Source organism: Pan troglodytes, chromosome 6 (genome assembly GCF_028858775.2).
Source record: "Pan troglodytes isolate AG18354 chromosome 6, NHGRI_mPanTro3-v2.0_pri, whole genome shotgun sequence".
NCBI classification, from domain to species: domain Eukaryota; kingdom Metazoa; phylum Chordata; class Mammalia; order Primates; family Hominidae; genus Pan; species Pan troglodytes.
The window spans coordinates 43,619,391-43,634,763 of NC_072404.2; the positions used below are offsets into that span (position 1 = coordinate 43,619,391).

The 15,373-nt window shown below is 35.3% G+C and overlaps 1 protein-coding gene across 25 annotated transcripts in view; it reads left to right on the forward strand.

The window, feature by feature from the left end:
* Window positions 1–15,373, forward strand: part of NME8 (NME/NM23 family member 8) — a 405,025-nt gene that overhangs the window by 341,556 nt on the left and 48,096 nt on the right. For 5 of the 25 annotated variants that reach the window (XR_001719200.4, XM_009452907.5, XM_009452910.5 and 2 more), the window contains exon 1: window positions 14,762–14,881. The gene's annotated coding sequence lies outside the window, so the exon portion shown is untranslated. Of the gene's footprint in view, window positions 1–5,825; window positions 5,962–10,759; window positions 10,841–14,135; window positions 14,277–14,322; window positions 15,133–15,373 lie in introns of those variants that run through there. The other 20 variants (XM_054687471.2, XM_054687470.2, XM_063815317.1 and 17 more) reach the window with 15 other exon arrangements.

Genomic DNA, 15,373 nt, shown 5'->3' on the forward strand with positions numbered 1-15,373 from the left:
GGGGGGCTTCAGAGCCTTGGCAGCAGAACGTGGTCGCGTAGATGTTTATCTGATTTTCTGCTGCGCTGCTGCTCAACCGCCACTACGGAAGTGCACACTGCCACCTTATGGACGTCTTGAGAAGTTACACTTACACGTTATTAATTATATTAAATAAAATTCAAATGTAATAAATAATGTCAGGGGTAGTTTTTATAAACATTTGCAATGAAAATTCATGTGAGGACTTCAGACAGAATATATTCAAATGAAGAGTTGATTTCGATTTCACTGATGAAATTAAATAACAGGATCAAGATGAAATTCTCAGCTATTTTAGCATTTTAGTGTTTTTCTGCTACTGAGTTGTGGGAATTCCTTATAGGTTTTGGCTTGTCATAAATATGGTTGACAAATATTTTATCTGATTTTATACATTTTTTCACTCTATTGATTATTTCCTTGGTTGTACAGAAACTTTTTAATTTTATGTAGTCCCACTTGTCTATTTTTTACTTTTGTTGACTGTGCTTTTGGTGTTGTATTCAAGAAATCACTGCCAAGATAATTAGCATGAAGCTTTCTCCCTATGATTTCTTCTAGAAGTTTTATAGTTGGGGTATTACATTTATTTATTTATTTAAAGACAAGATATTGTTCTGTCACTCAGCTGCAGTGCAGCGGCACAATCAAAGCTCACTGCAGCCCCAACCTCCTGGGCTCAAGTGATCCTCCCATCTCAGCCTCCCAAGTAACTGCAGGTAACTACAAGTGTGCACTACCACACCAGGCTATTTTTTGTGGAGACAGGGTTTCTCTGTGTTTCCTGGGCTGATTTTGAACTCTTGAACTCAAGTGATCCTTCCACCTTGCCCCCCTAAAATGCTGGGATTACAGGTGTGAGCCTCCAACCCTGGCCAGGTCTTACATGTAAGTCATTAATCTATTTTGAGTTGAATGTTGTGTGTGGTGTAATATACACATGTGAATATCCAGTTTTCCTAACATTTGTTGAAGAAACTACTGTGTATTCTTAGCATCTTTGTCAAAGATCAATTAATCATATGTGTGTGTGTTTATTTCTGCAGTCTCTATTCTATTCCATTGATTTATGTGTTTATCTTTAAGCCAATACAATACAGTTTTAATTGCAGTAGCTTTGTAATATATTTTGAAATCAGGAACTATGATGCCTCCAGCTTTCTTTTTTTTTCTAGAGATTGTTTTGGTTCTTCTGGATCTTTTATAGTTTAATATGAATCTTAGGATTGTTTTTACTATGTCCGTAAAAAATGCCATTGGGATTTTGATAGAAATTGCATTTAAACTGCAGATCACTTTGAAGAGTATGATTATTTCAACAATATTAAGTCTTCCAATCCATGAACATGGGATTTTGTGAATATTCTTATATGGTTTTAGCCTAATTAGAAAGTTTCTAATGTTTTGATTTTACATACAATGTTAGCTGTAAGTTTCAGACGGAATTATTTCTCAACTCTTAGTTTGTTCAGAGCTTTCTAAAATTATTATTAATGAAAGTTAATCATTTTTGGCATAGACTTGGTTTTTAACTTTGATTAAGTCCAGTTATTACTTTTAAAATTTTATGATGACTCTTTGTGTTCTAAGAAATATTTGATTACCATCCCAAGATTGTAAAAATATTCTATACTTTTGGAAAACCTTTATAGTTGTAAACTTTTATGTGTAAGTCTGTGATCCATCTTGAACTACATTGCATATTTTATGAAGGTGAAGGTTCATTATTTTCCATATGGAGTTTAAATTTTTCCAGCATCATTTATTTGAAAGAATTTCCTTTCCCTGTTGAACTACCTTGATGTCTTTGGAGAAAATAAATTGACAGTATGTGTGGGACTCTTTCTGAACTCTGTATTTTTTTTATTGATCTATACGTGGCATTACCACTCCATTTTAATTGCTGTAGTTTAATAGTAAAATGCATGTTTTCTACCTTTTTTCTTTCTGACTCTTTTGGGTACTTGACATTTCCAAATCAATTTTAGAATCAGATTGTCAAGTGCAACAAAAAATGGTTGGGATTTTTATTATGATTGCATTGAATCTATAGAATAATTTCAGTTAAAAGTGACATCTTGGGCCGGGTACAGTGGCTCGCACCTGTAATCCCAGCACTTTGGGAGGCCAAGGTGGGCAGATCACAAGGTCAAGAGTTCAAGACCAGCCTGGCCAACATAGTGAAACCCCATCACTGCTAAAAATACAAAAAAAAAAAAAAAAAAAAATTAGCCGGGCATGGTGGCAGGTGCCTGTAGTCCCAGCTACATGGAAGGCTGAGGCAGGAGATTCGTTTGAACCCGGGAGGTGGAGGTTGCAGTGAGCCAAGATCGCATCGCACCACTGCACTGCAGCCTGGGTGACACAGCGAGACTCTGTCTCAAATAAACCAAAAAAAGTGACATCTTAACAATTAGTCTTCTAATTAATGAATATGATTGATACACTTTTTTGTTTCTTTAATTTTTTTCAGCAATACTTTGTTGTTTTCAGCAATAAGATATATTTCTCTTTTTAAATTTATGACATATTTTTATCTTCTTTGATGGTATTGTAAATTTTAAAGTTAATTTTATTTTCCAAACCTTCGATGCTAGTTTATGGTATACAATTAATTTTTTATATTTACCTTGTATTTTGCAACTTTGCTTAATCATCTATTAGTTCTAGTAGGTTGATTTTTCCCCAAGATTCCTTAGGATACAAAATCGTGCCTTTGCCTATATGTATATTTTTTTTCAATCTTTACACCTATTATTTATATTCCCCTTGTATTGCACTAGCTAGCACTTCAATATAACATTTAGTAGAAGTGGGGGAAGCAGACATTCTTGACTTGTTAAAGGTCTTATGGGAAAGTTTTTAATAATTGACCATTACATATAATGTTAGCCAGAGGTGTTTTATAGATACACTATATCAGATTGGAGCAGTTTGCTAAGAGATTCTGTGTGTGTGTTTATCACGAATGAATATAAAGCTTATCACATTATTTTCTTCATTTATTTATATCGTGATATAGTTTTTCTCTTGTATTATGCTAATATGGTGAATAAATGCTTCATTTTCAAGCTTGCATTGATAGATAAACCTCATTTGGTCATGACACATGATCTTTTTCATGTATTATTAGAATCAGTCTGTTAATATGTTACATATATTTACATCTATGTTCATGAGGTATATTGGTCGATAAGGGTTATGCTGGCCTGGAAGCAGACACATGTCAGGATATATTCCTCTTTCTCTATTTTGTAAAATAGTTCATATAGTATTAAATTATTTTTCTTATTTGGGCATAAAATTTCCTTTATACAAATATTTTAATTATATACTCAGTTTAAGTAACAGATACATGGTAATTCAGTTTCTTGTTACCCTTTGCTAAATTGTATTTTTCAAGTAATTTTTATTTAATCTAAGTTTTAAAAGCTTATGGCATAGAGTTGTTGTAATATTCCATCATTGTGTAACTTCATTCCTATGAGGTCTTTAGTGATATGCCCTCTTTCATTTACAATACTGAAAATTTGTATATAGCCTATTTTTCTTATGTAGTCTAGCTTTGGGTTTGTCTTTTTCTATCTCTTTAAAAAATCCTTGTATGTTTGTCAGCTTCCATTTTTTTGTTTTCTATTTAATTAATTTTCTAACTTTTGTTAGTTTCTTCTATCAATTCACTTTGAAAAATAAGTCATTTATTTCAGCTCATAAGTTGTAACTTACATCCTTATTTTGAACATGTTGTATTCTCTAATATAAGCATTTATAGTTTCCCACTAAGAACTGCATTAGCAACATCCAACAAACTTTGATATGGTATGTTTTAATTATCATTCAATTTAAAATATTTTCTAGGCTGGGCTTGGTGGCTCATCCCTGTAATTCCAGCACTTTAGGAGGCTGAGGGGGTGGATCGTTTTGAGCTCAGGAGTTTGAGACCAGCCTGGGCACCATGGCAAAATCGTGTCTCTACAAAAAAATACAAAATTAGCTGGGTGTTAGTGGCTCACGCCTGTAATTCCAGCTACATGGGAAGCTGAGGCACAAGAATAGCTTGAACCTGGGAGGCAGAGGTTGCAGTGAGCAGAGAGAACACCACTGCACTCCAGCCTAGGCAACAGAATGGGATCCTGTCTCAAAAATAAATAAATAAATAAATACATAAATAAATAAAATGTGTTCTAATTTCCCTTTTGATTTCTTGTTTAACTCTTGGATTATTTGGTAGTATATTGTTAACTTTCAGGTATTTCAGACTTTACCATTATTGTATTGTTCTTAATTTCTAACTTATTTCTATTGTGATCAGAGACAATATAGTGAAAGATGTAAATATTTGGAGTTTATTGTGATTTTATTATCTGGCTTATGATTCATTAAATATTCAATATGCATTTCAAAAGAAAGTATATTCTGCAGTTATTCAGTAAGTGTCAATTAGGTCCAGATGATTGACAGGGTTGTTCAGATCTTCAGTAATCTTACTGATTTTATATATTTATATCAATTATTGAGATGTAATGAGTTATCTATTTTTCATTTAATTCAGGAAATTTTTGTTTCATATATTTTGAATCTCTGTTCTTAAATATACACACATTTAAAATACTTATGTCTCCCTAATAAACCCTTTTATCATGAGGAAATATGTATCTGTGAAAATATTCCTTGTACTGAAATCTACTTTGTCTGACATTAACATGGTCATGTCAGCATTCTTACTTTTTACATTATATTTTTTCCATTTTTGACTTTCAACTCATATATATCTTTAATTGAAAAAGCATGTCCTTTTGCCAGATGCTATATATCATGGGTATTCTAATTTTGCATTTTGAGTATAGAAATGTATGTCAATTACCTACTAGAATAATAAATAGAAATGTTTAAAATAACACAACAGAACTCAAAATTGTTACAAGGCTGGCTTTATTATCTACAATGTCCAGTTTTATTACTAAAATTTACCAGATATGTAAAAAGATGGAAAAGTATGACCTATGCTCAAAAAAGGGCAGTCAATAGAAATTGACTGAATGGGCCCAAACGTTATAATTAGTAGACACAGATTTCAAAGCAGTTGTTAAAAATATGTTGAATAAATTCAAAAAAGTTCAATAATTAAATAAAATATAATGTTAATTAGTAGACTAGACAGAAAATCTCAACAGACAAATGCAAACTATGCAAAATGTAAATTCTAAAGGTGGAAAGTACAGTAACTGAAATAAAAAAGATTCACTAGATGAGCTCAACAAATAATAAATGACAAAAAATGTATAAACTTGAAAATAAATCAACATATGTTATCTGCACCCAAAGAATGAATTAAGAGAATAAAACTAAAGAGAGTTACAGAGACCTGTGGGGCAACATCACACTCTCACATATGTGTAATTGGAATACGAGATTGAGAATAGAGAAAGAAGGCAAGAAAATGTTAGAAGGAATATGATCAAAAACTTGAAATTCGATGGAAAATATTAACGTAGGAGTCTGAGAAACTCACAAAACACATGCAGAATAAATGCAAAGAAAACCACCACTAGGCATATCATAGTCATTTTGTTGAAAGCCAAATTAAGGAGAAAATCTTGATAGGCAGAGAATAATGACATATTGCATACTGCAGAACAATGATAATGTTAAATACTGATGTCTCATCAGAAACTATGGAAGCCATCATACTTTAGAAAGATACATTCGAAGTGCTGAAGAGAGGGAATAAAAAACATGTCAAGCAAGAACTCTGTATCCATAAAACATTTTTTAAAATGAAGGAAAAATTAATACATTTTCAGATAAACAGAACTGAGAGCATTTGTCACTAGAAGACTTACATTACAAGTAATCCTATAGTGTTCTGCAGACTGAAGAGCGATGAAACGAGATGGCAATTCTGATGCCTAGAAGAAATGAAGACAACCAAAAATGATGGTAAGTATGTGAGTTAGTAAGTTAAGAACTCTTCTCTCTCTCTCTCTCTCTCTCTCTCTCCCCTCACCACATATGTGTGTATATGTATTTTCTAAAAAACATGACATTTTAACAAAAATTATAGCACTTTATTGATGAGTTACAAGATATATAAATATAATGCCTAAGGTGATAATAACATTAAGGATGGGGGAGAGATGACTAGAAATATACTGTTGCAAGTTTTCTATATTTCACCTAAAAAAAAATCAATACTAATTCCAAGTAGGTAAGGCTAAGTTATAGGTGTATATTTTACACTCTAAAGCAATAAGTTAAAAATAATTTGAAAACATATAGTTAGAAAACTAAAAAAGGCATTAAAGTGGAATGCTTAAAAATGTTCAATTAAAATAAGGCATCTAAGGAACAAATGACAAAAACAAATAAGACAAATAGAAAAATGGGACACCTCAGTACAACCATATCGGTAATTACATTAAATGTATATGGACTAGATACTCCAATAAAAAGGCAGCAATCAGGATTTTTCAAACTGTGTAAAAAAGTAAGAACCATCAATATGCCATCCACAAAATAATGCCCTTTAAATATAAAAACACAAATAAATTGAAAATAAAAGGATGGAAAACAGTAAACATTAAATAAAGTGGAGTAACTATACTAATATCAGCCAACATGAAATTCAAGACAAAGATACTTACTAGAGACAGAGGGACATTTTGTAATGATAAAGAGACAGTTCAAAAGAAGACATAACAACTGCAAACATATGAGCCTAATAAATGAACTTCAAAATATATACAGGAAACTGACAGAACTAAAGGAAGTCATGCACAATTCCCATAGTCATAATTGGAGACTCTATCGGACTTTCTTTTTGCCATGTAGATTTTCCAAATGTTAATATTCTTTTTATTTATCAGGTTTTATAAAGGAATAAAACATTACAAATACAGCTGACGTCCCGCCTTTCTATCACATTCTCCTCCCTCTTTCTTTGGGCATTGGTAAGCTAATAATAATTCAGGATGTAAATCTCTGGAGTGTGTGTTCTTGGAGTGCAGCACTATATCTTATTAATCTTGTATTTTTAGCTAATAGCAGTGCCTGACTCTAGAAGAGACAAATGAATATTCAAACAATTAAATAATAAATGAATGAAAGGGATTGTTTTTATAATAATAATAATTTTTATCTTTGCCATATGTAATAGGGGCTCTGTAAATGTTTGATGAGTTTGGGAATTAATAAAATAGCTTTGATTTCTTACTGAGAATAATTGCCCCTAGGTTTTTTTTTTATACTTTAAGTTCTAGGGTACATGTGCACAACGTGCAGGTTTGTTACATAGTTACACATGTGCCAAGTTGGTTTGCTGCACCCATTAACTCGTCATTTACATTAGGTATTTCTCCCAATGCTATCCCTCCCACACTCTCCCACCCCAGGACAGGCCCTAGTGTTTGATGTTCCCCACCTTGTGTCCAAGTGTTCTCATTGTTCAATTCCCACCTGTGAGTGAGAACATGCGATAGTTCTTGAGACAGTTTGCTCAGAATGATGGTTTCCAGCTTCTTCCATGTCCCTGCAAAGGACATGAACTCATCCTTTTTTATGGATGCATAGTATTCCATGGTGTATATGTGCCACATTTTCTTAAACCAGTCTATCATTGATGGACATTTGGTTTGGTTCCAAGTCTTTGCTATTGTGAATAGTGCTGCAATAAACATATGAGTGCATGTCTCTTTATAGTAGCATGATTTACAATCCTTTGGGTATATACCCAGTAATGGGATCGCTGGGTCAAATGGTATTTCTAGTTCTAGATCCTTGAGGAATCGCCACACTAGTTCAATGGTTGAACTAGTTTACACTCCCACTAACGGTGTAAAAGTGTACCTATTTCTCCACATCCTCTCCAGCATCTGTTGTTTCCTGACTTTTTAATGATCGCCATTCTAACTGGTGTGAGATGGTATCTCATTGTGGTCTATCAGACTTCTTAAGTAATTGTTAGAACAACTACACCAAAAAAAGGTACTTAAGAATCTGAATGACAATGTCAGTGGCTTTAACTCAAATGACATTTGTAGAACACTGCCTCCAACTACTCCATAATACACATTGTTTTTGTTTGTTTGTTTGTTTGTTTTTTGAGGTGGAGTTTCGCTCTGTCACCAAGCTGGAGTGCAGTGGCACAATCTCAGCTCACTGCACCCTCCACCTCCCGGGTTCAAGCAATTCTCCTGCCTCAGCCTCCCAAGTAGCTGGGATTACAGGCACGCACCACCATGCCCAGCTAATTTTTGTATTTTTATTAGAGACGGGGTTTCACCATGTTGGCCAGGATGGTTTGGATCTCTTGACCTCGTGATCCGCCCACCTTGGCCTCCCAAAGCGTTGGGATTACAGGCGTGCGCCACAGCACCCAGCCTATTTTCAAATGCATATGTAAGACTTAACAGGCTAGACTATAAGCTGGGCCATTAAATAAATCTTAGCATATTTCAAAAGCCTGAAATCTTACAGAATATGTTCTCTTAACACAACAGAATTAAGGAAATCAGCAATGATAAAACACCTAGAAAAGTCCTATCTGGAAATCAGACAACTAATATGTAAATAACCAACCCATAGGTAAAAGAAAAAAAAAGTTAATTGGAAAATATTTATAAATGAATGGTGATTTTAAAAACACAACATGTCGAAATTTATAGGATGCAATTGATAAGTCAGTTCTTCAAACTTTATACCTTAAACATTTTATGTTAGTAAAGAACCCTTTAATTTTGAAGATTATGTTAACTAATTTTTATTACTTTGTTCATAAGCCTCATGTTGCTTTTGTTGTTGTTGCTGTTATTAGCGTTTTCATTGAAATATATATCTTCACTCATATAAATATCTGTCATATGCCTAATAACAAGGTGCCAGGTTTTCTTGGTTTTACTCACCTACACATAGTTGGTGATTGAATGCACTTTGAAAACTAGATCTAGTGAAATGGCAGACATCTGGTGCTGCTCTTCTTGTCAGAAGTCAGATCGTCTCCTCTTCTCTAATATTCTAAACGCATATACCATACTCATCCTACATTTCCACTCCTTCTTTTCCTATCGCTGTCCCTGTGTAAGCCATCATTTAAAATTATTATCCAGCAGAGTCTTGGAACCACCTTATAGTAGTTAATGAGAACAAATTGTTAGGTTTCAGGAATTATGTGAGATGATCATTAATCACAACCATTACAAAAAATATATAAAGTAACAAATTATTTATATTTAAAATATAAGTAATAAATTTCTCAAACTTATTACTTCCTTATCACTTTATCACATTTTACTATTTTCTGTGCTCTTAAAATTACTTATATATATTGTATCTTTAGGTAAAAACACCAACCATATAATGAAGTGTTAGTGCATATCTTTTGTGTCCCATGGCATCATGCTGGTAACTTGAAAGTGAACATGGTGGGAATATTTACACCACGGAAATCTGCAAATGCTACAAATTAGCACTTCATTGATTTGTTGATCATTAATGCAGATTAAAAGTTAAAGTGTGTTGCATCTGTAGTTGTTACATTCTAAAAAGCACCCAATATTTGAGAAATAATCTTCCAGTATTTGCAAACTATTACCATATTCAGCAAGAAGTCGTTTATGTCACTGATGAATGGGTGAAATTCTAACTTATATCTTCATTGTTTCACTTTGTCGAACTCATTAATGTGCATTGAAATGTTGACCAACATTCTTACTGGACCTACACACATTCATTGATGACATGAATAATTTCTTCGCTGAATCATATAGTAAACAAGCATTTATTCATCTTCTGAACAAATTGCAACTGTGAATTAGCTATGGAAACACGAGTTTGGCAAAAATTAAAGAAAAACACTTTTGTAAAAATCAATTGACTATATGGGATTTGCAGTAAAGAGTACTGTATATTTTATAATATATATTAAAAATGTGAAACATTATTTTAACAGTTAAATTCGTAATACTTTGTTGTATACATTTTTTCCAAGAGAACTGGTTATTAACATTTACCAGCATACCACCGATTATGACTCTCAGGATGTCACAAGTTAATTTTTCCATTTTCTCACCCTTGCTTTTCTTATTTAGAAAGAACTGTGATCTTCCATAAATACAGCAAAAAAGGTAGTAAAAGGTAGAAAATAGTACATAAATTGCATTATGAATCAGTGCCTGGACTGCAGAGGGATGGCTACTGTTTTGGTTTATTGCAACTCGCTGAGTCTCTGAGACAGAAAGCAGACAGGGAGGTCCAAAGCCTCTTTCTGATTAGTTTCAGGCTGGCAGATTTGCTCGGATACAGAAACTGCACAAAATTTTTATCTCAATCCAAACCCATCAATCTTGCAGTTCCCAACAGGTTGCAGTTGTAATAGGTTCACTCATTCTGTTTTATTATTATGAGTTTTTATTATTCTCAGTGCCTTAATTTCATATACAATGGGAAAAGAGAATATGTAATTTAGTATTATTATGCAGGTGACTTTTAAAATTGGAATTCAGAATCCGTGATTTTGATCTAGTGGAGATAGGAGAAATTTTTTTAAAGTTATATGAAGTTCTCCTGGATAGATGACTAGCTTACTTCTATCTCTAGCTGAAGTGATAAAATTAAAGTAAGTCCCTATATCATTTATTTTCTTTATAGTCTACTTAATTACCTGGACCAGATTTCTTCTTTTTTTAAGCATTGTGTCTTTATTTTATTAAACTTTAAAAATATTTTTCAACTTTTATTTTAGAAATGAGGGGTACACGTGCAGATTTATTGCATGAGAATATTGCATGATGCTGAGGTTTGGGGTACAAATCCCATCACTCAGGTAATGAGCATAGTACCTGGTAAGTAGTTTTTCAACCCATGTCTCCCTCCTTGTCTCCCACTTATAGTAATCTGCAGTGTCTATTGTTCCAATATTTATGTCCATGTGTGCTCAGTGTTTAGCTTCCACTTACAAGGAACAACATGCAGTATTTGGTTTTCTGTTCCCACATTAATTCATTTAAGATTATAACCTCTAGTTGCATCCATGTTGCTGCAAAGGATATGATTTCATTCTTTTTAATGGCTCTGTAGTATTCCATGGTGTATATGTTTATATACACATTTTCTTTATCCAGTGTACCATTGATGAGCACCTGGATTGATTCCATGTCTTTGCTATTGTGAATAGCTCGGTGATGAACATATGAATGCATTGTCTTTTTGGTAGAATAATTTATTTTCCTTTGGGTGTATATCCAATAAGATTGCTGGGTCAAATTGTAGCTCTCTCTGTTTTAAATTCTTTGAGAAATCACCAGACAGATTTCTTGGATTCAAAAATTAAGAATTTTGTTTATCTTCATTAAAGAGTACATAAATGTGTCAAGAATATCTGCTATTTCCAAATGCAGTAGCTTGCTATCTAATTTTAAAGTGTTTATGCACACATGGTGATGCTAGGTGCCAGAGAGGATTTCAAGAGGAAGAGAGCAAAGCGAAAACAATTCTACAATCCAGTTCTTCTTTTCTGGGTCTTCATATATATTTAGAAGTCATGAGAACACACAAATGAAACAATTAGGCACTAATAAACTTGTGCCCCAAGGAAAGCAAATTGAGCACTATACATAGTGCTGTGTGAGGGTAAGAAAAGGCAGGTCAATGTAAGACCTGCCTTTAATGTAAGAGTACCTTTAATGAATGTTGAAAGATAAAGTCAAATATATGTAAGGAGCAAAACAAACTATTAGGTCCCTTCAGAAGTAACATCTCTCATAGGCTTTTTGGCATTTATAGCTTACACTCTCCAATAATAAAATATACATTGTCTTGTAACCAACATTTTCAGAGAATTTGCCCTTAAAGTCAATTCTGGGCAGACCCAAGTCAAAGGCTCTTCAGGTTTATGTTTTAAAGCCTCAACATTCAAAGTTTTTGCAATTAGTAGTAATGATGTAAAAAAAAAAAAAACAAAAAAAACTAATTACACCTTCCTTCCATGTGTTGGCCACTGGTAAATATTTGTTCTAATTTGAGAATACATTGAAACTTCTTGCATCAAAGTGTTATATGAAGAATTTGCCTGAAATATTTGCAAGAGCATTTCACCATGTGAACTATTGTGTTGAATCAAAGAAGAATCAAAAGTCAATTTACTAACAGTCTGACTGTGGTGAAATAGCAATTATAGGAAATACATAAAACTTCTTTGAAAATAGCAGATGGTTTTAGACCCTTGAGGAATCGCCACACTGTCTTCCACAATGGTTGAAATAATTACACTCCCACCAACAGTGTAAAAGCATTCCTATTTCTCCACATCTTCTCCAGCATCTGTTGTTTCCTGACTTTTTTTAATGATCGCCATTCTAACTAGTGTGAGATGGTATCTCATTGTGGTTTTGATTTGCATTTCTCTAATAACCAGTGATGAAAAACTTTTGTTCATATGTTTGTTGGCCTCACAAATATCTTCTTTTGAGAAGTGTCTGTTCATATCCTTTGCCCACTTTTTGATGGGGCTGTTTGTTTTTTTCTTGTAAATTTGTTTAAGTTCCTTGTAGATTCTGGATATTAGCCCTTTGTCAGATAGATAGATTGCAAAAATTTTCCCCCATTTTCTAGGTTGCCTGTTTACTCTGATGATAGTTTCTTTTGCTGTGCAGAGGCTCTTTAATTAGATCCTATTTGTCAATTTTGGCTTTTGTTACCATTTGACCCAGCAATCCCAGTACTGGGTATATAGCCAAAGGATTATAAATCATTCTATTATAAAGACACATGGACATGTATGTTTATTGGAGCACTATTCACAATAGCAAAGACTTGGAACCAACCCAAATGCCCATCAATGGTAGATTGGATAAAGAAAATGTGGCACATATATACCATGGAATACTATGCAGCCATAAAAAATGAAGAGTTCATGTTTTTTGCAGGGACATGGATGAAGCTGGAAACCATCATTCTCAGCAAACTAACACAAGAACAGAAAACCAAACACCGCATGTTCTCACTCATAAGTGGAAGTTGAACAATGAGAACACATGGACACAGGGAGGGAAACATCACACGCTGGGGCCTGTCAGCGGAGGGGAGGGATAGCATTAGGGGAAATACCTAATGTAGATGACGGGTTGATGGGTGCAGCAAACCACCATGGTATGTGTATATCTATGTAACAAACCTGCACTTTCTGCACATGTATCACAGAACTTAAAGTATAATTTTAAAAAAAAGGAAAGAAAATTGCAGATGGTGAAGTGAAGGAGTACTACATGTCCTGTCTTGATAGGATATGATCCTGGTCAAAAAATCCTTCTGTAGGTAGCCCTGCTCATCTATTTGGTCCACTCCAGGGATGAGGAGCCCTACAAAGGTTCATTGTGTCCCTCTACTCTACAGTTGCTTTCTGTATCTCAGCCTGTGGATTAATCAGAAACTATTGTGAAAAATTATTTCCAGATGCTGCAAGTGGGAGGGAGGAAGGAAAGTAAAGAGAAAAAAAAGAGAAAAAGAAAGAAAGAGAAAGAAAGAAAAAAGAAGAGGAAGAAGAAGAGGAAGAAGAGGAAAAAGAAGAAGAGGAAGAAGAAGAAGAGGAAGAAGAAGAGGAGGAAGAAGAAGAAGGAGAAGAAAGAAGAAAGAAGAAGAGGAAGAGGAGGAAGAGGAAGAGGAAGAGAAGAAGAAGAAGAAGAAGGAGGAGGAGGAGGAGAAGGAGAAGAAGAAGAGGAAGAAGAAGAGGAAGAGAAGAAGAAGAAGGAGGAGGAGGAGGAGAAGGAGAAGGAGAAGAAGAAGAGGAAGAAGAAGAAGAGGAAGAAGAAGAGAAAGAAGAAGAAGAAGAGGAAGAAGAGGAAGAGGAAGAAGAAGAAGAGGAAGAGGAAGAAGAAGAGGAAGAGGAAGAGGAAGAAGAGGAAGAAGAGGAAGAGGAAGAAGAGGAAGAGGAGGAAGAGGAAGAAGAGGAAGAGGAAGAAGAAGAAGAGGAAGAGGAAGAAGAAGAGGAAGAGGAAGAGGAAGAAGAGGAGGAAGAGGAAGAAGAGGAAGAGGAAGAAGAGGAAGAGGAGGAAGAGGAAGAAGAGGAAGAGGAAGAAGAAGAAGAGGAGGAAGAAGAAGAAGAGGAGGAAGAGGAAGAAGAGGAAGAGGAAGAAGAAGAAGAGGAAGAAGAAGAAGAAGAGGAGGAAGAAGAAGAAGAAGGAGACCAACCAGGGTAGATGAAGACAAAGTTAAAAAGAAAGAAAAGGCTGGTGCTGGCAGAGAGCCTTCTGCTCCGACTTGAGGTGTATGCATTTTATGCGTAAAGTGTGGCCAGTCACGGGAGGATTCAAAGCCAAGGAGAGATATGATCAAATCTGCATTTGGGATAAGCGCACCTTGGTGCGCATCTGGGGATAGGGGAATGTAGGGATGGGAGGATGGGGGATGGGAGTTTGGGGATGAGGCAGCTGAAGAACAGAGTCTCGTGATGGTGGAACCAGGACTTCGTTGTTCCTTCATTGTGTGGGCAGAAGAGGTGGAGGATTTTAGGCGCCACCTGGTCTTGTCCCCACTGCCCAGGTATAGCTGCTGTCTGGAGCAGGGGCCTCGAGATGCCGCTCAAGTCTCACGGGCAGATGGGTTGGACAAAACATTGCCCCCCTTCTTCTTCCCAGACGGGCAGGGAATCCCTCTTCTTCCTTTTGCTGAATCAGCTGGAGAAGAAAGCCCAGCAGGAGGCCGGCCAGCCTCAGCCCCGGGCCCTACCAGGGTCCTAGGTACTGGAATGGAACTTCGCCGAGGTCACCGCTCAAACGGCCACAACGAGGGAGCTGATTTAGATCCTCTGGGCCTGTTCCTTCCTTTTCTTTAAACGTCCCAGTCTAGTTTAGAGGAGGACCTGTTTTGTGTAAGGCTTGCCGGAGCAACCAGCACCTTTCCTGGGATACAGTCTTGCTTGTGGCTTTTCCTTTGTTGTACGCTAGTGTCCACTATCGCCCACACGCTGACTGACCCCTGTTCTACACCGCCCCTGATACCACTGAACAGGGAGTTTGGGAAGTTTATGTCGTGCCCCAGAAAACACTAGTGGCCTTGTTCTCAAGATTAAATATCCTTAGAGCAGCCAGATCTGAAGAGGGACCCCAGAAAGATCCACGGGCATGTTCATATGTTTGCAATTGATAATATAGGAAACACTTTCTAATATTTCAGGAAAACAAAACCTTTTAAAAAACCAGACGACGTGTAACTCCTAACATTCTTACCTTGCTTCAGGACTGTTGGGAGGATAAGATAGTGTGGCAGCTATAAGCATTTAGCATAGAGCCTAGCATACAATAGTCCTTCCATGACATTAGCTTCTCTCTCCCCAGCAAAGATGACACTGCATAATCCAATG